Here is a 23862-nt window from a genome sequence, read left to right as displayed (position 1 = left end):
GTATTTTTTTTCGTCTGTCACTGCACAGACCCAGGCAGATGTGTCTGTGTTGTCTGGTTTAACAGAAGAATCCCAGCAGCAAGGAAGTAGATGGCACCTGGCTCCCTGGGCCAGCAGGTCCAGCCTGGGTTGAAGCCCATAAAATGCAGCCCAGTTTTTTGACCTGGGTCAAGCAGCTAACTATCAGCATGAAAGCTGATCTGAATTCTCAATGTTTCCAAATGATGATTTAAGATCTTTTTGTTCATAATGCAAACAAATGTTTCTGCCCTCACAGCTTTGAGATCAATGTATACTCAATAGCCAAACAGAAAAGAAATGCATAATCAATGAGGTGGAAAACGATTAATCGCAAATTACTGTTTAATACCCCAGACTGGTGACTTTTGGTTAGAAGTCTTATACTAGGATACTTCTGAGGTAGTGCCCGTCCCCTAGCTGGTACCCAGTTGCATGCACCTTTCAACCATGACATTTCATTGTTGCATTCAGGAAAAACATCTAGAAAACAAGCAACAGATGTTCTGAAATTTTACCCACACTGTAATGCATTCGCTCCCTTGCACGTTGGCAGTCAGCAGGGTCAGTCCTTCACCTGGCTTCTGCCACTAGCAACATCCCTGTGCAAAGACTTCTCGGGTTTTTTTGGTACTCAGTGGGGTAGCCCCGCCCCAAGTATTTTGATCCCAAGCCCTGGCATTCCCTGGCTTGTCCAGAGTCGCCCCATCTGTAACACCATTATCCCTGGGTTCCTTATACTGGAGGAAATACAAAGCACATCTGCTTTCACACTCCACGTGCCGAGTTAGTCTTGCTTAAAAAGCTATACAGGAAAGGTATAAAAATGACAATCTGTCAACTTAGCAAACACCAATGTGATTCCCTTACTCTAGGCTTTACTTTGGCATCTCTTTCTAGCTGGGCTCCAGGGGCCAGCATTACCATGCTGTTTGTCTGGGGGGGCATTTCTTGGCGGTCGCCTTCAGCCATATGAGCCAAAACTCTGCAGCACCCGGGCCTTCAATTCTGGCCCTCAGAGCTGACCTCCAGAGCTAAAGCAGGCAATCCACAGCACGGCCCCTTTCCCTCTGCTTTTGCCTGCCCGAGGCACCTTTGGGCAGCAACAGCTTCTCCTGGCCTTTTTTGTCCTCTCCCTCTCCCCAACTGTTCCCCCATATGAACCTCATCCTGATTTTCTCAGGAACGTGTCCATCACTCTCCACCACAGGGAGGCTGTGTCCTAGCTCACAGACAGTATTTAACCTACTGCAAAATGTTTATTTCCAACTCATTTACACTTTGTTACTCTTGCAGTCTTCCATCTCTTGTATTTTCCCTAAGTTCTTCAGCTGGGAACAGAAAGCCAAACCCTAGGACTATAAAACAAGCTTCCACAAGGAAAAATGTTCTGTGAATTGCTCTTTTAACCAACAGGGAAAGGATTTAAAAGCCAAAGAGAAACACAACAGTGACGACAGCCCTGACTGAAACCTGCCTGATAAATCCTGCCTGTATTTCAACATCCCCTCAGCCACAGCACATAATATAACCATTCTCTTCTGAGCAGTCTCAGTCAATATTAATTAAAGGTGCATGCATTTTAACACAACCATCAGGCTTCTTTCTCAATCTTCATAACAAAGGCATCATTTTATTGCTCCTGTTCTTCCAAAGTAATCTCCATCCCTGGGTAAACTTAGATTTCAAGGGCAAGTGCAGAAGGTCGCCAAGAACTTCATTAAAATGCTCCTTTCACTGGGGCAATGCAGATGTTTTTATTTGCAGAAAACCAGAGTCCCAGGCCAGGGCAAATGTACACCGCAGTAAGGAAAGAGGTGGCAACGGGCAGTCTTCACTGGCGGGCAGGTTTTGCTTTCTGCAGTTTGCTTTTGCAAAAGGTTAATCCCTGATGTGTTTTGAGGAGGCAAACGCCAACCTGCCGTACATGCGGCTGCATACAATGGAAAGATTTTTATGGCCAAGGACAGAAAGGTCAGGGACGCTCATCACATTCACATTTCTCCCAGAAAGCCATGCTGAACAGCAAGTTTCTGAGTATGAGCCTCTGCTCACAGTCAAATGAACATGAACTAAGGAATACGGAACTCCAGGGGCTAGGAAAGGGGCAGGAAAGTACAATGTGCAGGTGCTATAAAGGACCTCATTTGTCCCAGGCATCCCATATGTTACCCATATTGTGCTATCAAGCTATGACAAAAATGAGCCATTAATATTTCTAAGCCTTTAATGAACATATTTGGTGGACATGTGGCTTATATAATACTAAGACTTGAAAAGCCTAATAAATGGAAAGGGAAGTGCGTTTCTGTGAGCAACGCTAGAGCAAAGCAGGACATTCATTGTCCCCTACACCACACACATTTAAGCTGAGCCTCACAATAGTTACGAAATTTTTTAGACCACATCCTTTAGGCAGCCTAAGACACAATTACCTTCGGGAAATCCCTCTAGCTCCCAGCAGAACTGGTGAGCTAAACCTTGCAACTGAATTACACTACACTAATAACAAATAAGCAGAAACCTGTGCTAACAGCAGGACAGGCATTCAGGTTAGCTGTGCTTGCATGGCTTTTACACACCTTGGGATCCTGCTTTCTTCAGAGGGACTGGCCTCAGCCAATCCAGATCCCATTTTAGAGTTCACACTCTGTGTAACCTCAATGCAGATGCGGCAACAGTCCTAAGGAGAGGGCCGGTGTGAGGTGCTACTGCCTCTTCTCTGAATGCGTTGATATGAGCCCAGCCCCTGAAAATGAGAGACAGCTCAAGCATGAGATACCGAAGGTGTTACCCAGGCAAGTTCCAGTAGACTAGTGTGCCAAGGGAGCTGACCCATGAGCAAAACTGCTTTCCTCAGCATCTGGGTTAGAAGCAAAGTCCTTTATGAGTACAGATGGCTGAACAGATGGGAGGAGCCAGTTGCTTCCAACTCAGTGGCAGCAAAGAGGATGAGAAAAAAAAACACATGCAGTTCATTACCAAAGCCAGGAGAAGGAAGACTGAAAACTGGGAAGGGGGAAAAAAATAAGGAATTTGGCCATCAGAGTAAGGAGTCTTTTCTACCCAGATCTAAAAAGTTACCACCGATCACTGAATGAGTACTTCCTCTAACTTCATCCTGCCCGCAGCTTGCAAATTTTGCTGAAATGATACAAAATACCCCATCTGTAATCCCTGCAATCCCTGCAAAGTAGCCTGGCACTTGCAGCTCATCGCCAGCCTCCCCTCAGGAGCTCCGCTTTTGGGCAACTCCTGCACCCGAGGCAACCGACCTCTCCTGGCCTTTGGTACAGCCGGGGTACAGAGGTGATACAGATGCAGCAGTTCCTTCACGGTTATTCTCCTGTGCTTCCTCTGTAACATCTCCCATCTCGTCAACTGCTCTATTCAGATAAAAAAGTTGACAACTGAAGTATAGCACTGTAAGGAACGGGTGCCACAAATAAACCTTCCAATATTTCACAGGTCATCCTCTGAGAGACAATCACAATAAACCAAATTTCTTTCTTGAATTACATTGCAAGCTTTTTCCTCAGAGCTGTATTTCAGAATGCCCGAGCACTTACATATTTTAGTATATTATCTCCCCTGCGTATTTACAAGAATAACACTTTACCCTATAATTCTTTTTCACCTCATTAATTTTAAATCTGAGGATCTCCATTTCTGCTGCATCAAAATCTCTCTAATAGCAGGCTTATATTGAAAAAGTAGAGATTTTTATGAAGTCTCTGACATGAGAAGCTGGTATTATATATAAAGTGTGGCAGTTACGTTAATGTTGCTGTTTGCTGACAACTTTCCAAACTACCCCAATTCTATGCCACTGTGGTGTGTAACAGCTACCATTATATAGCTGGCACAGCTGCAGCAGAGTTTTAACGCATTCTTGTCTTGTTCTAACTCTGATCTTATTTTGAGACGTCTAGAGGTTTTTTCCTTAGTCTCGTGATTCATTTTTGATTGAAAAAAAAAAAAACTACACCCACAAATAATCCTGCCTTGTAGTTGTAGGACTTACTGAAACAATTCTCTCCAGGAAAGTAAAATAATTTGTATTTCTACTATTTAAGAAATGTGAAACTTCTAAACAAGACTTCTCTGCTGTCAGGAGTGCTGCGAATTATTCTTAGCACATGCTGACATATACACAGGCTTTTCCAGTACGGACACAATGGAAATCTCTCATCAGGAAGCACTGCTCTGCCCTCCAGCTGGAGGTGCATTATAGCCACAGCTCCTATGTGTTCATTCTGAGGAACTGACATAAACTGATAATTCCACATCACAGAAAGTGTCAGCAGATGCAGGCTTTTGCAAACAGATTCCAGTATACGCTGCATGGATCAAATATCTTCATGTGATTACAGATCGCAGTGTCGGCAAACACGTTCAACCAGAAATGCAACAAACTCCATCTGATGACATTTACCCTGGGACAACTTGTAGCTTTCAGTATAATATTTTGAAAAAGGGACTTGTCCCACTTCACCACAAACACAACGTCCGTCTAACCGCTGTTGCTCCTTTTACTCTCCCAGTACAAAACCAAAGAGCACACAGAGTACCTCTGCTCGTTACTGCTGCTGCTCCTTTCAACTACCAACCTCTTCTCCAGTTTTTCAGGACAGCAAGAGATGCTGGTGTGTCCCGGCACAGCCCCACCTTCAGCTGCTAACAGGCCGTATCCATGCAGCTCTCCACCGCTGCTCCAATGTATGTTTTATTCCCATTAGGGCAGCTCAGTCTGCTGCCTAAACAGCCCTGGACAAAGATTACGCTGCCACAGCAGTTTCTACATGGAAGAGCCATTTCTTGTTAATGCCTGTCATGCCTGAAGCAGCATGAGGCTGCTCCGTGCAACCCTGTGACCTGAAGTTGGCAGGGGGAGCGAGATGGGGCTGCCTTCAAGGCAGCTGGCTGCCAACCACCAGAGAATCAGCTTTCCTTTGGGGCTGCTGTTTAAGGCTTTTTAAAAACCCACTTTAGAAAAATGCAGCTTTGATTTGCCAGATGTAAAAGTGGTCTGCAAAGGGGGGTGGTGAAGAGGAAGAGAGTGGGCTATTTAAATCCACAGTGTTATACAGGTCCAGTGTTATACTCATTTATTTTAAGTGTTATTTCTTGTAAGTGTTATACTCACTTCTTTTATACTACGTGAGTACACAAGCACCTTGTTCTCTGGATACTCAGTGCAAACAATGAATCTAAGAGGATTCCTTCAGTTCAGTCATGCAATTCAGATCAAAGCATGGTTTCAGCTGCACTAGGAGAATATTTTGGATGCTCCGAATGTATACAATGTACTCAGAACTAGGCAAAATACTGATCTCATCAATGAGCTGGGAGGTACTGAAGTAGATAAAATAGCTACAAAACCGAAAGGAGCATATAACAAAAGGGATGGCCAGCACAGCAGTGATTTTGCAATGATGGCAAGTGACATCAATCTTACAGATTACAGAAAAAGAACATGCCTGTCATCTGTTTTTGCAGTGCTTGGATCTCGGTACTGAAAATGCTCAGGTACCTACCACCAGCAGGGTGTTATTCAGTACATTACATTTTCTAGACTAAAGCTACATTTTTATCCTCAAGCCTGTCAGTTCTCCCCAAACTGGAAGCTAACAAAGCACCAAATAAAATTTTAAGCAGTGACATCTCAGCATTTCCTCTTCTAGGTCTAATAATTAATCAGCTATGCAGTACTGCATCTTGCCTGCTTACAGCCAAGAAGCACTGCTGATCCAGACCGTGGCTGCTACGCAACTTTAGTCACGTTAGTTATAGAAAAAACATAAGAGAGAAATATTCTCTTCCCTATGGAGGTATTCTACCACTGGGAATCCTACCATGAACTCTGAAGACAGGCTGTCAAAATAAAGGTCACATCCATTCTGTACTCCTGACCCTTTTCCTGCCTGTTTAAGGGAACAGACTTATCGTAGTTCATAATAAGATGCAGGAGAAACATTGGTTCTATCTGCAACGCAGCAGACACAACACAGGCAGACAACAGGAAAAAGGGATAAGCAGCAGAAGGGTTTGTGGGGCTTTTTTTCCCCCCCAAAGCAAGCAAGCTTTTCCAAGTTGGAAGAGTTCTAACACTGAAGTCCCCTACCAGTATTGGTAACTTTCTGCTGTCACGATAAAGGGAATTTAAACTTTCTGGTACCTGTAATTGGCTGAAAAACACGAAGGCATTTAGCTTGCTAACAATAAATTATTTCCTATAGGTTTAACATCCAAGGAAGGCATCACCATGTGTGAGGTCCCAGCTCGCAATGCCTTGTTCCATTCCCTGGTTGCAGCAGGGTCTCCTTTTGGGTTTGCTTCGCCCTGGGGGGTGGGCAGCAGCAGGGCAGGCAGCCAACACTGCCACGCACGCCTCTCTGCCACGCAATGAGAAGTACCACGCTGCCATGCGAGGCTGCCGTCAGGCAGCTGTGTCCTCGGAAGGCATCATATCAGCAGAGTTTTTGTAATGGGCACCGAATGTAAATGTGGATTCCTTAATACAGGACTGCTGCCTGGTATCTGTTATGAGGTGCTAACAAGTTTTAAACACTGAACCACAGCTGTGAACTTACCTAGAAGTACTGAGTATCCAACACACACCCCTCAATGCGTCCCTAAAACATGTTGCAAACTGATCTTTTATAGTTAGAAATCATCAGATAACTACAGATGCACAATCTTACAGCACACAGTCACTTCAGCTGTATCAGTTTAAGTTTCATTTAACCAACTAAATCACTCTCACATTCTATATTTAACAGCAATAACCACAGGAGATAAGGCAAAGTGTCCTTAATGCAAAATTACAACTCCAATTTGTTATACAGAACAATACCTACTAAACCTATGTCCTGTGTTGGCGTCTGTGAATTGAGAGGCTGAAAGCTTCACCTTGCAGTATCTTCCCATGCCTTAGGTAATACACTCCCCCCTCAAGCTTCCCTTCAGTTCAGATGGCTGACTGGGTTGGTCTGTTTGCCAATAAAGTGGTTCCCAGTGTTTACATATCAGATTGTGGGTCTGCACCTCTTAATTTTGATGCTATTTTTGTCTGGTTTTAAATGAGTATTACCATCACCTGCTCTTGTCAGTTTATATTGTTTTCACTCACCCCATGATCTATCACAGTTCTTCTCTATCAGCCAGTTCTGTATCAACTCCCCAATTAAAGTCTCAAGGCAAGAATTCAAAGGAATTTTAAAATTACAACTGCTGTTTCAAAACCCAACTATCGAATGGCAGCAGAGTTCAAGGCCACAGGAATCTGTTGCTGTAATGTCTCCAGCCTTCCCTGCTTTAATAAGACTTTCTTCGCGGGGTGGGGGGGGTGGGAACAGCTCCACTCTCATGAGAGGGACATGCTTTTATTACTGATCTGTTGAGCTGAAAGAAAAATCAGTTGTGCCTAAGCCTTCCTTCTAGTTTCCCTGCAGAAAAAATGGGTTTATTTTCTGGGAAGAATAGGAGAGGAAGAAAATATATGAGCTGCAAACGTCAAAGCAATAATAATCTAGAGTTAACTCCTCATTGATTCTCATATCACCTAAATCAGCTCATCCAATTTTGTTGTTGCACGACTGCACTTACTATTATATCTACTTATCATGTGCTAGGTAAAAGAAAATGGTACAACCACTGCCAAGGACTTCAGTAAATGAAGGTTTTGCCGCCTTTGCCCCAGCTGCTCTCTGCTTCTTTGCAACTTTCACAGTCAAGAGCCTGCTTTGTAAAAAGCGAAGTGCTTCAGCTCCCAGTGAAGTGTTGCAGAGCACCAGCCGCAAGGACTGCCTTCCCACAGCACTTCTGCTGCACTGCGACTCTTACACCATTGCGAGCACTTTTTTCCCCTTTTCTCTCAACAACAGAGCAGCTTGTGTTATTCCTTCTTGCCCCTGAATCGGGAGACCACATCTTGCATTCAGGACATTCAAATGCAGAATAAAGCCTCAAAGTCCTTCCAATATTGTCATTAGAGTCATTCTATCTTCAGCAAAAGTAAACAACCAGGTACCCGAGGGTAAAAAAGAATTTCCACGAGGGATGGAGCGTGGTTGAAGTGACAGACACAATTAACTGATTTTCACAGCTGTGGAAGGACAACAATGATGCCCTGTTAAGCCTCCTTCCTTGGTGGTCCTTAAAACTGGGTATCACATATTGTTATCAATAAATATAGTACCTTCTGCTCATGCTCTACGCACTGACTTTTTTTCTGATAAAGTAAGCGGAAACAACACAGCTGAAATCTTTTTTCCCTTTTGCTTAGGACACAGTCAACAATACCCTGTGATCAAAATGGGAATGAGAGCAATCTTAACACTCCATGTTGCCTCTTCACAAAACCTCCAGTTAATAGGCTTTGCACCAGCAGCCTCAAAGAAGGATCCATCCCCTCCTTGCGTGGCAGCACACCACGCAGCAGCTATGTTGGGCCATCAGCACGGTCCGCTCTGTCTGGTGCCGGCTTTTCACGAAGCACAAATGGTGAGAGCCTGACAAGTGCATTAAAACTTAAGTTACCCAAAGGCAGCCAGACAAAAGTTTGCATACAGACCCCTCAGGGTGTTCTTTGCTTTAGCTTCCTCAAAATAGCTCTTCAGAGGGCAACGAGGATTTCTGGGTTTGCTTTTCTTTTTTAACCAGTTTTGAAAAGACTCCCTCATCCATAGGCTTTTATTGCTTTCAGCAACTTACAGCTCAAAAAGCAGAAGATGTACTGACAAAGGAAACCTGACCTCCACCTTGCCTCACTATGCTGGTTACATCTTTCCTGTGCATGCTTATGTAATAAAGAGAAATGGTGCACATCAAAGGGGGTGCAGGAATTGTGGCCTCTGCTCCTGCCTCCTCAGTAGCTCTTCACCCAGCATCGGTGAATTCCTTTAAAATTTCTCTGCTACGTTTTCCCCTTTCTGCAAAAGGCAATTAAGAATATTTACTGACTTCACAGGGGAGATGTAGCACTTCATTTAATTAAAGCTTGTACAGACTTTAAGATCACCCAGTGAAGGGCTTGATAAGCATGCAAAGTGCATCATAAACCCAGAAAACGACACAGTAGAGACACAAAGGTCATATCTGAAGTGAAGTGTGTCAAATAAAGATCCCATTCAGATTTAAAGAGAAAAGTTGTAATTTAAATTATTACCATGTGCTTTCCCACTGTACCTTAACTAAGATGTTACAACACAGTAATCAGAGAGGTAATAATTTCACGCGCTACTTGGTGATCTGGAAGGAATATATTTCAAGGCGATTTGCAATATCTGGCAGAAACTATGAACTATAAATGTTGGTGTATTATCTGCTTTAAGCTGTAAAAAGACAAGAGTGAGGGCCCACACGAGCACAAGCTATAATGCCTCTCACTACTACTTATCATTAGCTTTAAGTAAAAGCCTCTCTAACTTTTGGTGTTAAAAAAAGAAAGCAGCTCCTTTCAATACTTCAGAACCTGAAAGCCACCAGTGACTGGGTTCTTACAGGGTTGAAGGACAGGATCTCCTGAGCTGCAAGGGGAGCGAACAACATGCAGACAGGGACAGGAGAAGGTGTGCGCAAGGGCAGGGGACGGGCTGTTGCTTCTCCTGCAGCACTCTGCAAGGTTACTAGTAGATTTTGCCCCCAGGGCATTTCACACATACTGCTGTAAATCAAGATACTGTGCACTAGCTTAAAAACTTGCCAGCTGCCAGCCTGACCAGCCAGTATCACAAGTCAAGTCACGGATCAGGGCAAATACTTTACAATCCTTGATGTAATAATTACATACCAGTGACTGCACCATTTCACGAGAATTCACTGCTGCCTCGGGACCCTTTTGCTAAGCGGGAGGATGCAAATGCAGTTGGGACCACAACTTGGCCAGAGAGGGCTGCCAGGTGAAGGCAACCCTCCCAGGAGGGCCTGGGTACCTCATGCTTCAATCAGTAAACTATAGCCACAGCAAGCACCTGTACTCCTGGAAAGCTGGCCCAGCCAAAGTTTTTGACAGTTCATTTGGGTGCCCTTAAAGCTACCAAAAGTTTATGTAATTTGTCTTCTTCTCTGCTACAAATCCCCACAGCATTGTTTCTTTCCCCTAACAGTCCTCCCTACACCACGTGTGGACCTCGGGGTGTTATGTCAGGTTGCGTAAGGTTGGAAGGAGCACAGGAGTAGGGACGAAGCACTTAAGCGGCCGCCCTTCCCATTTTGCCTGGTGAACAACACACTATTCAGGATGTCCAAAGCCCTTTACAAAGCAGATCTCAGCAGTGGCCTCACACTCTTTTAGGACCAGTGACTGCTTAAGGTAAGAACTTCTATGATGAAGTATCTCAGTATCTTCTTTCCATTGCTTCACCTGACAGCTTCCTCTGCGCTTGGGCAGCAGCCTCCCCCTCGTCTCCTCCAGCCACAAGCCACAGGCTCTGCCATGTATCAGGGTACCCTGGGGGGAAGACAAAGTGAGCTGTGTATTTCCCAATCTATCATCACATCTTTTGGAGATGCAGAAAAAAAGCAAAGATAAGCCCATGTTCATTTGCTCCCATCGGGATGCCAGTACTTAAATGCACTAGGTTGTGGTTCAAGATTCATTCCTGCCAGCAATCGTCACCGGACAATACGTGTGTGATGTGGGTAAGGTGTGCAACCTAATTTCTGCAGAAAGAGAGTGCACGGTACAGCTCTCACAGGCTGCAGAAAGGCAGATGATACTGTGATTCAGCAGTGAGGTTGCCCGCACTAACTCATCACCATGCCGTTTCTGAAAAAAACTGAGTTTGCTTAAATCTGGCCAATTGACTTTGTATCACTTCAGCACCTCCTTCTAATTACTGCAAAACCTCCAACCACAGCATTTCTGATTCACTCGTACGTGTCCAAACATCCGATTTACAGGCTTTTGCCAGTGGCAACCAGGATGAAAAAGCTATTTGTGAATCTGAGAAAGAAAAGATGAAGCAGAAGAGGGAAATACAACAATCAAGGCATAATCCAATTCCAGAAGAATGAATTCTTTCAAACCTCTTCAAATTAAGTTTAAATGAAAAAATTACTCCTGAAGACACATTTCTCATTCAAAGCAGCCACAGCGCTTCTGATTCTGTGTGCCTAAATAAATATATTGCACACACCACTTTTAATAAGGATAGATTTTTCCATTTTATCTTTGACCACTTATTGCAGGCTCCAACTGCATGGGCATCTCTCCCATATTTTAAGTCACTCTGGGCCTACGTTTTACACCTTCATCCTCGCATTTCATTAGTTTTCATTTTAGGAGTGTAAAGTAATAAAGATCTTCGAAGCCACTAACCCTCATTTTCTGCAATATTGAAACAAAGATCTCAATGACAGGCCACAGGAGGACATAAACAAACGGTGCCAAAACACACCAGCTCTTTCCTCTGGTAACACACCACCACTGATCAGCTCCCCAAGTGGTATATGTTCAAAATCCACAGACAAGCATGGTGGGTTTTTACTGTTAGAGGAAACATTTTGAGGTTTTGTCCACTTAATATTGGAAACAGTACTTTCTCATTACAAATCCAGCTTGTTTGAAATGATGATATCCCATGGGGAAAAAAAAATAAAGTGAACCAAGCAAAGTCTGAAGCAGAATGTAAACAAGGAAGCTGAAACAACTGCTAGATGTTAGCTGTTCCATACATTTTCAGGAAACACTCTTAAGTACATAGATAGATGAGTATTAACTGTATTATCCTGTGTGGGAATGGTTTGAAGCTGCATCAGGGGAGATTCAGACTGGACGTTAGGAAGCATTTCTTTACCGAGAGGATGGCCAAACACTGGAACAGGCTTCCTAGAGATGTGGTCAATGCCCCATCCCTGTCAGTATTTAAGAGGCATTTGGACAATGCCCTTAATAATATGCTTTTAACTTTTGGTCAGCCCTGAAGTGATCAAGCTGTTGGACTGGATGATCATTGTAGGTCCCTTCCACCCGAAATATTCTATTCTATCCTATCCTACCCCCAAGCATATGATACTTGTTTTTAACAAACATTCTTTGCTGCTTCTAGCTGCCTCACTTTTATTTATTGCTAAGTGTAAAATGTTAATTCAGGTATTCATTGACATCTCTCCCATCCACAGAAGCTGGGCTTTTTATTGTTTGTACGAGTGATGCCACCTCTTCACCCTGCTGCCAGATGGACTTAAAAATGCATTGGTCAAATCACCTACATGCAAAGATGGTATCATCCAAGAAAAGCACCAGGAAACAGATAACAACATGAATACCTCCAAGTTTGGCTCAGTACCTTCACAAGCTACCAATAACATTGATCTGCAGCCATATCCAAACTGCATGTTCTCAGAACTGCCACACCGACTCCTTAAGCGATCTCTCCCAGTAAGACACCCCTCCGAGTGACTGCACTGTGTGGGTGACCCATGGGGTTGTTAGGATGTTACCTGCAGAGACAAGCCTAGTCCTGGCCAAGCAGAGAGCTGTCACAACAGGGGACAGCTTTGGACTAGGAAACCTGCACCCCACCGGCGAGAGCTGAAGCAGCTGGTGCTCTGTGCCAGCCCTCAGGGGACGTGCGCTGCTCCTACCCTCAAGTCAGGAGCCCTCTTTTTCCTGAGCTTAGATGCCCATGATGCACAGCCTGGAGACCCACAGTTCAATCCCCAGCACTCTGGCATCCAACCAGAAGACAGTAAAATCTCTGGGAGCCTGAAAACTACATTACTTTTTCATTGACAGTAAAATTCATGGCCATGTTTTCAAGAGTGCCATTCCCACAGCTGAGGTCAAGTCTTCACAAGGAGTAAAGAATCTGTCTGCATGCCTGGAAAATGAGAAGGTTCTCAGAAGCATCATAGAGCAGCTCTTGTCACAACCTGAATGACACCAATATGTTCCTGGTCATTTTGAAAGTCTGCCACTTAGTTTCATCATTAAATAAAACATGTATTTTTCACAAGATCTGTTCCCAAGAGCAGGTTATAACTGCTCCTCTGCCAGCAGGAATGAATGCTGAGAACTTGCAGCTTTTTACATGCACTGTATTAAAGCACTTCATAACTGTGTCTTAGAAGAAGAGGGAACTGCAGTCTATGGATAATGTTCAGGTTACATACTTCAGTAATCTGCTACCATCTGACATTCAGAGACAGAAAAGTCAATGACTTCATTTAATGATTTAAGGATTAGAATGAGTTTGGCTTTTTATCAGTCTTGGCTTAAGAAGGATGAGCTGGATTCATTAGAAAATGAAGTTTAATTAATAAGCTACTTCTAGTTAAAATTAGCTAATGAAGTTCAGGGGAAGGAAAAAAACAAAAAAAAAAAAGAAAGCAGTTTTAAACCAGAGTAACTGTGATTTACAGCTCTGCATTTATAGGACGTGAAAAGAGAATTAATTTGACAACCGCTCGTCTTCGCCAATAGCTCAGAAACCAGTATTTCTTTGAATTGACATTTAAATGACAAACTCAGTCCAGACTTCGCAGTTTGCTTTTGAGCTGCATCACTTGGATTTATAGCCTGCAAGAGATACCAGGTGCAGAGCTTATGTGCAATCCATCACTTTTTCATCCCAACTGGAACAATAAAGCCAGAAAGATACTTCATCTCCTTCAGCTAAGATTTCTGCCCTGTCTCTGAGCCTGCACAGACATTGAAGTACAAGTGTAACCCCATTTTGGAAAAAGAGGGCAAGAAGCAGTGGCAGGCCATCTGCAGAGCAGGGGATGGGAGCTCTGCAATATCCATAAGCAGCTCCAGAACAGGGGTGCTACAACACACCCTATGGTACCAGCTTCTCTGGCTGTGCTCAGGGCATGACAAGTGACTGGTAGCACAGCATCTCACCCAGTGACCTAATTAAAAGGCTTAAGGGTCTGGAGGGAGAGAAACAAGGGATTTTATATCCAAATACTGTGTAAGCACATGCTTACCTCGTAACAGCTCTAAAGAGCATTACAACTACCTTCCTCTTAAGTCTCATATTGTGCAATCTGCACTACCAAAAACCAACTCAACTGCTGCTGTTTTGGGCTGTCTTCAAGCAGGATAATTGACAATAACTGTAAGTTGTTGAGAAAAACTGTAGTATCTCTGAGGTCATGGAGTTTGTCTTGTGCTTTGATGTCCATGTGTCTTTCCAATACAGAGGTACAAGAATATCAAGATGAGATAATGCAGTTAGTCACACAGACTGTCTCTTGTGCAGGCTGATTCTAGCACATACCAGTCACGAACGGTATCACTTACCTAAAGGGTATCAGGACTGTACTGTGCACAAGTATCCTTCGTGCAAATGCAAATATTGTACTAAGACATACCGGTGAGTATTTCCAGAAGTGGTTTGTTTGGTACCTGCCCATGAGACAGGATAACAGCAGGAGGAAGATGAGAAGATACAATACTGATTAAGAAACATCCAGTTAACCTTTCCAGCAGTTTGGTAAAGTTCGTGCATTGATCACTGTAAGCAGACATACAGGTTTAACCTACGCAGACATGTACAGTGTCTCCCAGAGAAGTGCTATTTGCCATAGCACTAAAACATTTGTCATTGAAGTTTTAATGAAAGCTCATCCACTTCTTTTTCCAGAAGACAACCCAACTAACGCAGACTCAGTTTACTGAATTCAGGTCATGGAGTAACTGACTCTTCATTTCACTTGCCTTCACTTTTGAGACTAGCAACTCAGCAATCAGTGTTGAAGACTGTTTCTGGAGAATAAAAAATCTGAATTGGCCAGAATCAATGAGAACAAAACAGGGTACTTAAATTTTACTATTTGAATATTTTTTTAAGGAAGCCCCAAACCATTAATTATCTAATCTTACATGAACGTGGCTGATTATTAGCTAATTATCTGAACTCAGTTCATGCAAACGTAAGCCGACACATGCTATAGCTACTCTGCTTGCGCCATCTGCACCGTTTCTGTACAAATGCACGCATCTAGCAGAAATACACTGGAAACTCGATTATGAAACTGCCACTTCACCTGTCTTTTCAAAGGGCACCTGAAGCGCAGCTGAGGCAGCGAACGTGATCACCAGCAGTGCAGCAAGTGGTGCAAGAACAGTGCGTTTCGGTGATACCCATTTCTAGCGCACAGAAGAGGCTGCAGCAGCTCAGCGTGCTGAAAGCTAAGCAGGACCTTTAAACACGGAGTTCATGGGAATTCAACAGTTCCCCTTCCTTGCATTCTCCACTAAATAGCTCACGAAACATCACATCATGCTGTTTTAAGATAGTAGTATCATTAAGGGTAAAATACAAGTAGTTATTTTAAAACACAGCAATGCAGCTAAACTGAATCAAGGCTCACCCCGAAGTCCGGGTCTGACTCTGAAGCAAGGGATTTGCACACATTGCACAACCGAGTTAAAACAAAAGGGTGAAAATGCAAGACTGCACAGTAGTGGCCAGCCACCCAAGGTATATTACATATTCAGAAGTTTCCTTGCATTAAGTCCAGCTGCTGCGCCAGCACCCTGTGAAAGCTGGGAGCTCCTGTGTGAGCAGCAGGCTGAAATCCTCTTAAACCCAAGCACGCCTTACAAAGCTGTTACACAGCACCAGCTCTTGTGAACCCAGGAGGAGGCGGGCAGCACCCTGCCGAAATCCGACAGCGCATCTCCCTGGCAGCACCACAACGGGCTGTGACACAACACGGACCGTCTAGGAAGTAAATCTGAAGCTTCTAGCTCTGACCTGGCAGGAGCACGCGCTGGCAGCACTCGGCGCCGGCACCGCTGGCGTGACGGGCACCGCCGCCGGGGCTGCGCGGGGCCGCGGCCAGCCCTGCCCGCGCTCCCGGCCCTGCTCCCAGCCCTGCCCGCGCCCCCGGCCCTGCTCCCAGCCCTGCCCGCGCCCCCGGCCCTGCCCGCGCTCCCGCTCTCTGGCAGCAGCCTCTGCCGTGACTCCATCGCCCAGGAATGGCAACCACCTCTCCCCTCAGGGCGCGGTGCTGCTGGGGGGCCGCGAACGTGGGGACGAGACACGCCAGGAGCAGACCCTAAACCTCCCGGGAAACCAGCGTCCTTCGCGTGGGACCGACCTGCAGGGCGCACCGCGGGGACACACGGAGGTGGGGGGAGCTACCAGGGGGACACACGGCACCGGGGCAGAGCCGGGTCGCGCCAGGCACCGCCTGTACGTACGCACACACTCACACACGCACAGTTCGCCAGCAAACCGTCCGCTCCCCGGTCGGGTCTGGCCGAATCCTCCTCAGCCGGCTGGCCGGACAAAGGCGGGCGAGTTTCTTTTACAAGTTAATACAGTTAGCAGAGAGGAACTGATTGTAGTACTTGTTACAGGCTACTCACCCAGGCACTGAAACAGCCGTATTTCTTTAAAAGCAGAATGCCTTCGCTTGGGGAAACTTATTTCTGTTTTGCTATTGTCATTTGCTAACTTGCCCAAGATCCTGTAAAGCCCCAGAAAAGGCTAGGAAACAAGAAGAGACGATTTAAAAGCTGATGGTCAGGACAGGAATTTATGGAATGAAATCTTTAAGGGCAGGAGCAGATAGAGCCAGCCAGCTAACGCTTTCATGCCCTGTCTCTGACCAGAAATTCATTTCACTGGCAGACCAAGAGTTACAAGAGGATTTAAAATACCTGCTCGTCAAGTGTGCTTCTCCACATCAGCTGGGAGCCCTTGGCGTAGCTAGCACGTAGCTGCTGTGTCTCGTCCTCCTGCCTTTTCTGGCAGACCCCTCGCACTCACAGTGTCGCAGTTCCCCAGGCCTTACAATCAAGTGGTTTGTTGTAAGAGAACTAAAAATAGCGCTGAATTTTTCGGTGAAGCACTTGCTTGAGTGAACATAGTGCCAGTCATCCCATGCGTTAGCGAGCTGTACAGACTTTAATATTAAATATAGCCCAGATCCTCCTGGAAATATGGCCATTGGCTTTTTTCAAAATATGGTGTTTTGGTTTTTTCTTTTGAAAGATAGCACAAAATAAATCCTGTTTCTGACCGCTAAAAGATGAAATGAGTGCAGTTGTTTTAAGAATATCCTCGGGGAAAGAGTGAGTCACTTAAGCTGCTTTTATGATAAAAGATCCCTGGAGGAAGCGTATCTCCTTAGTAGTCTCTGAGCTGTTCAGAGATCCATACACTCCCCTGAAAAACAAAGTTTCACATTGTTTGGTTTTTCAGTTTTGTGTTGTTTGTTTTTAATAGTTTGAACACCTGCTTCCACTGCAGCGTTAGTGCTAGCATAGGAAACAGAGCAGGATTTCATCCTGGCTAACACCTCAAGAGGATTATTAACAGAAGCACCTCTCCTGCAAGGCTGTTAATAAGGTCCACAGAAAAGAGTACAAAGTGGCCCAAAGTGGCTGCATATGAAAGTTTATGGCATAGGTTGACAACTCCAGAAAAAAAAAAATCTCAGAGCAAATTATTTTTGCAAAGCTTTTCATTACTGTGGCCTGAAAATAAACACTGAAGACAAAAGTTGCAAAAAATGTCATTCAAGACACAGATGCCAGTGCTGCTGCCAGTGTCCAAGCCGGGAACCCAGAAGCAGACTTAGATGCAAAACTTCCAGTCAGCGCACACCAGACACACGTGTTCAACACCATGGCACACAAGCGGATAAGCTAAGAAATGAGAAGGTGCAGGTGATGGCTGGCAACAACCACTTGTGGCATTTTAAAAGGCTGCTAAAGCCATAACCGTTCTCCTGGTAGTTGCTTCAGCTGTGAAGTGGGCATGAGAGTACACCTGACAGCAAGCCAGGATGTCTGAACCACAGAGAGTTAAGTCTTACTACTGCCGGTGGACATCATTACTCTCTAAAAACATCTAGAAATCCAGACTCTATCACATAATATACACCAGTGAGAAGGTGGCACCTATAACTTTAGTCTGTGCCTCACCAAGTCACTATATAACTTATACTTAGTGACTTTGTAAGTCAGGATAAATTTGCAAGAACATTATTTCTTCACCTCAACAAATAAACAGCCACTGCCAGAAAAGCTTTCCAGAAGTAGCTCTCCAGGCTAGAGCAGTACTGTACATACATACATGTTTACATATCTGTGTACATACACCCACACAAAGAGAAATCTATAGACACATATTTTAAAATAAGATTTTATGATGGACGTAAACACTAAAAAGTTGGAGAGTTACTGGGAATATCAGCAGAGAGACTGTTTTTTGTTTGTTTCACTGATTTTTACAGGAAGAAGTTGAAACCAAAAAGACCAAGGTGGTTATGTGGCCTGTTTGGCTCTTTATGGAAAATTGTCTCCCCCATTTCTGTTTCCCCTCACGTCTTTGAACACTGACATTGCTTCAATTTTATTTGTTTTGCAGTGGAGCTACAGTATTTTTGCCCTTGCGAAAGGGCTGGCAAATTCCTCCTACCCCTTTCTATTGCTGACAAAACATGCTGCAAGGCAGTGTATAACACCTACACAGCAGCAGAAGCAGCCACAAACATAACAGCATCTTCATTCCTGCTCCACTCCCCAGCTATTATTTATGGAGAGAAAGAGCATTAACAGAGCACAAAGTTCTCAGTAATTTAGCCTCACTTTGCCATCTGTTACTTCCCATGAGCTGATCCTAATGAGAAGCTACTTCAAAACACATTTGAGGACCAGCTGCACCCAGTGAAGTCACCAGAGGAGGGGAATATTCCCCTCCCAATACATCATACTCCAATGCTACACAGCAGCTCCTTCCCCTACAGAAATCAAGGGGAACGCTGCCATTAATATGAACACAGCCCTGGGTCACAGCTTCTTGCAGTCATGTTGAGCAAGTATCGCGCTCAATATTGTTTTTCTCAGTAATTCACAACTCTCTACCTGGTCAGAGGGGCAATGAGAGAGCTATAAACATTACCTGTCCCCCAGGCCTGAGCAGCCAGCTTTCTGCAGCTCCTTCTCCTGCAGTGTGTTCATCTATGGAATGATCATAGAATCATAGAATACCAGGTTGGAAGGGACCTCAAGGATCATCTGGTCCAACCTTTCTTGGCAAAAGCACAGTCTAGACCAGATGGCCCAGCACCCTGTCCAGACAAATCTTAAAACTGTCCAATGTTGGGGAATCCACCACTTCCCTGGGGAGATTATTCCAATGGCTGATTGTTCTCACTGTGAAAAACTTTCCTCTTGTGTCCAATCGGAATCTCCCCAGGAGTAACTTGTACCTGTTACCCCTCATCTTTTCCATGTGACTCCTTGTAAAAAGGGAGTCTCCATCTTCTTGGTAGCCATCTTTTAAATACTGGAACATGGTGATAAGGTCTACCCTAAGCCTTCTTTTCTCAAGACTGAACAAACCCACTTCTCTCAGCCTTTCCTCATACTGCAGGTTTCCCAGTCCTTTGATCACCTTTGTGGCCCTTCTCTGGACCCTCTCCAGCCTGTCCACATCTCTTTTGTACAGCAGGGACCAAAACTGAACACAGTATTCCAGGTGTGGCCTGACAAGCGCTGAGTAGAGTGGGATAATGACTTCTTTATCTCTGCTGGTGATGCCCTTGTTGATGCAACCCAGCATCCTGTTGGCTTTCTTTGCCGCAGCAGCACACTGTTCACTCATATTGAGCTTGTTGTCCACCAGGACCCCCAGGTGCCTTTCCACAGAGCTGCTCCCCAGCTGGGTAGATCCCAGCCTGTGCTGCACTCCTGGGTTATGTTTTCCCAGCTGCAAGACCTTACATTTGTCTTTGTTGAACTTCATAAGGCTCTTGCTAGCCCACTCTTCCAGCCTATCCAGGTCTTCCTGCAGGGTGGCTCTCCCTTATGAAGTGTCCACTTCACCACTCATTTTGGTATCATCGGCAAACTTTATCAGGGTACACATGATCCCATCATCCAGATCACTTATAAAGATACTGTGACAATATCAATCCCCGGGGCATGCCACTTGTGACAGGTTGCCAGTTTGAAAAGGAGTTATTTACCAACACTCTCTGGGAGCGGCCTGTCAGCCAGTTCCCCACCCACTGCACAGACCACTTGTCTAGACTGTAACGCATCAGTTTCTCTAGGAGGAGGCTGTGAGAAACAGTATGGAAAGCCTTGGAGAAATCCAGGCAGGCAATGTCCACCCCTCACCCCACATCAAATGAGCAGGTTACTTTGTCATAGAAGGCGATCAGGTTTGTCAAGCACGACAAGCTCTTGGTGGCTTTTCCCAATCACATGCTTCACTTGACTTGTGATAGCCCCCAGGAGGATTCGTTCCATCATTTTCCCAGAGACTGAAGTACAACTGATGGGCCTGTAATTTCCTGGATCCTCCTTTAAGCCCTTCCTGTAGATGGGGGTGACATTAGCCTTCTTCCAGTCTTCTGGGATGTCCCCCAGTCTCCACTACTTCTCAAAGATTATTGAGAGCAGCCTTGCAGCAATGTCAGCCAGCTCTCTTAACACCCTCGGGTGGATATTGTCAGGGTCTATCGATTTGTAGGGGTCAAGCTCCTGTAATAGTTCACGTACCAACTCTTCCTTCACTGGCAGTGGGTCTGTGTTTGCATTAACCTGGATTTTTGTTTCCAAGGCCTGAGGCCCAACAGTGCTGGTGAAGATGGAGGTGAAGAAAGTGTTGAGAACCTCTGCCTTTTCAGCGTTGTTGGCGACTAATTCACCTCTCCTGTTTTACAGTGGGCCAGTGATGTAAGTATTCAACAGGCAGCCACTGCCCAAGGAATTGGCTGACACTACGCAGGGAAAGAAGAGTGGAAATAGAGGACCATGGTTGCCAAGATTTAGAGTTCACTACTGAACTTGCAACGAGATTGCTACTGCTACTGCCCTGCAGACAGCAGAACCACATCACAGCAAGTATGCGGCATCTGTCATTGGAAATGCTGAGGTTAAACCTCTCTGTCCTCCTGAGAAAATTCCTTCTGAATATCCACCTAAATCCCTCAGAGTATGGTGGTTCCATATAGTGGTGGGACAAACTACAAGATGAATTTACTTGGGAGCCAGCCTGTAAGTCTACTGCATAGTTTGGTCAAAAGCATATGAGCAAGAATGACAGTCACCTACTGGGCCCAAGAATACCCTGGGAAACAGCAGTCATTTTCTAACTGTTTGAGATAAAACTTCTAAAGCTTCATGCTGTGGGATTCCTCATTACAAGTTGGGGTTAGCCTGAATCCTGTCTGTTACTGCACCTAAGTGAATCAGCTGGGCTTGGGAGAGCACTGAAGAAGCACAAGGAAAAGCCATGCCTGCAGAGCTCCCTGGCCACTTGCTCTGCCCAGGGCTCAGAGGTGAAGACTCTGAATGCAAGTGATCACCACTTACATAAATCGCTGCTCCTGGTACAAATTTAGAAGTTATTACTTCTGTTTGCTATGATGCCTCAATTTGCCCACCTGAAAAACTATCAAAAGCAACAGAATGGGTCATTAACATCGCAAAGCCATATTCGAATCCTCAGGTAAGTGGACTCTGCAATTTGCTGTGGATAGCTCAGCTGTGCTGCTTTTTTCCCCCAACAGTGTTCTAACTGGGTGTGTGTATTTACACCTTATATATAGGGAATAGGGCAGATACTGTGGGAGCATGACTTACTTAAGGAAGATAACACCACCAAAAAATGAAGATTAATCACTGGTGAAAAGTGTAAAGCATGATACAGAACATAATTCCATATTCTGAAGGACTGGTCTGGTAACTCAAAAAAACCTCGACAAGTGCACAACTAATGCTTAAAACCTATTCGGTGTCCAAATCACACAACCTTGAGTCTTCATACTGTGTAAAAGCAAAAGAGTGAGTTACACTTAGGCTACCATAGCCTTTTTGGATGGTAGGGCTTTTTAAAAATAGTTTCTAAAGCACAGGAGTTATGGCTCCCGGTCAAGCACAGCAATTCAAGATGATAAACACCATTTCTGTGTGTAAACGGTGAATTACACATTTCACTTAAGCAAGTCAATAGCCTCACAAGGTGCACATCGAAGATCAGGCTCTCATCTTCTGAATTCCCTCAATAAAAATTACACTATAAATAGCCTTCCACCTTTCCTGCAGTTCATGGAAAAGGTAAGAAATCTCTCTCTGTTCCCTTTGTTGTCTCACACTTCTGCTCTCTGTTGCACCACGGAATATTTAGAGCAATCTTTTGTAAACAGCATGTGTTTCTGTGTCTGCCCCAGCACTGGCCACAGCGCTGTGGGGCTGCGTTCCTGAAGTTTTTGGATGCCGGTTCACACCAGGGCCGCCCTGACAGGGAGCAGCTGTGTGTGTAGGTGGGCAGTGAACAAGGGGAGGGACAGGGAGATGGGAAACATCAACTTTGCTGCCTGCAAATGTCACGATCCTGACTGCGGCTCCCTACGTCCACCCTAACAAGTTTTCTGCTCCTGTTGGCTGGCCAAGATGAGGGAACTGTTTTGCCAGACATTTTGCTTTCTTCGCTAGTACTATCACCAGCAATAAATTAAATTTCTTACCTGATGAAACAAAATACTTAGTAATTTCTGCTCTGCCTCTAAGGTCTGAGGTCTGCCGCATAAAGTATTTGCTTCACATTTCCAACATCCCCATGAAAAGATCCTTCATTATTACTGGAGAGACTGTAACTGAGCACACTGGGATTATTTTTAATCCTTCATGTGACTTCAGAAAGCAATTTTTTTCCATAGTGCATGCTTAAATGGGACTTGAGCCTCTTCCTCCCTTCAGTTTTAGTAGTTTAAGGCAGGAACATTTTCAGAGGTCCCAGCTGGGCTACACCCGTGCAAAAAGGCAGCAACACCCAGAAACATGAATTGTAGGATCATACGCTAATTTAAATTTAGCTGTCCAGCATATCGCTTGTTTTATGACATATGTTTAATAATGTGATCACATATATATTAAAGAATGAGGTATGAAGGAAGACAGTTAAGCAGTGTAGATACTCACAGAATACTACTGAGGGGAATTTTTAAAATACCCATCAATCCTCAACTGCTTAGGGAATTTAGTGTGACAAGAACACTTCGGGTTCTTTGTTAAAAGCTCCTAGAAAACGTAAGGGTGTCCAGATTTGGGTCTGCCCTCCACATTGTCAGCAAGTATCTCATTGTCAATAAAATAATCTCTAATGAAAGTAAAGCTGACAGCTTGGCCATCAAAATTACTAAAAGCAGCATTACAATGATAGGCATTATTAGACATTCCTGTGAGAAGCTGAACTGTTCTTCTGATTACTCTGAACAAAACTGTTTTACATATGTTCCACAGGTAGGTGAAAAGTCAGTCACATCCACAACCATAACTGCAAACTAAAGGACATACCAAGAGGGAGATGAGATTACAATAACAGAAAATGAGAATCAGGCACAAAAATTATTTCCTATGAGATACAGATGCAGCATCTGGTTTTGCATATTGTAACACAGGAATAAACCTTCCCAAGTGCTTTCCTCCATTTCCTTCCAACTGCACTGCAGTCCAAATCCAGCTCAGCTGATATGTAAGAAATGAGCCTTTCTCCACATGTTTGCACATTTGGGGTTGTGTTGGTTATAATCACACAGCCCACAGGGATGCCCAAATAACTCTGAATATGACATGTCAATATCTTCTCATGGAAGCTTCTGTCAGCCATATCATGTGAAGGGCTGTCTGCTGCACAACCATTTAACTTGCCCAATTAGATTTTTGGGTTCTGTTCTGCCTTGCAGCTGAGAGAAACCTCTCCAGGAGCTAGGTCACAAGAAGGAATTGCCAAAATATGCTGCTTTTCAAACAGCTTACTCCTAAGGGGAATGGGAGACATGAGAAATGTTATAGCAGGTCTGAAAGAAATCATCAGAAAAAAAATTATTGTGCTGTTGTAATCCATAAGGACAACATCTTTC

General features: G+C 44.5%; 1 protein-coding gene across 7 annotated transcripts in view; it reads right to left on the bottom strand.

Annotated features, from left to right (window-relative positions):
* The window catches only part of ARHGAP24 (Rho GTPase activating protein 24), a 230174-nt gene that overhangs the window by 74364 nt on the left and 131948 nt on the right, over positions 1-23862 (bottom strand). Inside the window, exon 1 of one of the 7 annotated variants that reach the window (XM_068403606.1) lies at positions 18891-18929. The exons of 3 other annotated variants lie outside the window; for them this stretch is intronic. The gene's annotated coding sequence lies outside the window, so the exon portion shown is untranslated. Of the gene's footprint in view, positions 1-4628; positions 4774-16348; positions 16472-16642; positions 16771-18890; positions 18930-23862 lie in introns of those variants that run through there. 3 more of the 7 variants (XM_068403600.1, XM_068403604.1, XM_068403603.1) reach the window with 3 other exon arrangements.

This window comes from Nyctibius grandis, chromosome 6 (assembly GCF_013368605.1).
Source record: "Nyctibius grandis isolate bNycGra1 chromosome 6, bNycGra1.pri, whole genome shotgun sequence".
Lineage (NCBI taxonomy): Eukaryota > Metazoa > Chordata > Aves > Nyctibiiformes > Nyctibiidae > Nyctibius > Nyctibius grandis.
Note: the sequence above shows the minus strand (reverse complement) of the source record. Positions and strands in the feature narration are given on the sequence as shown.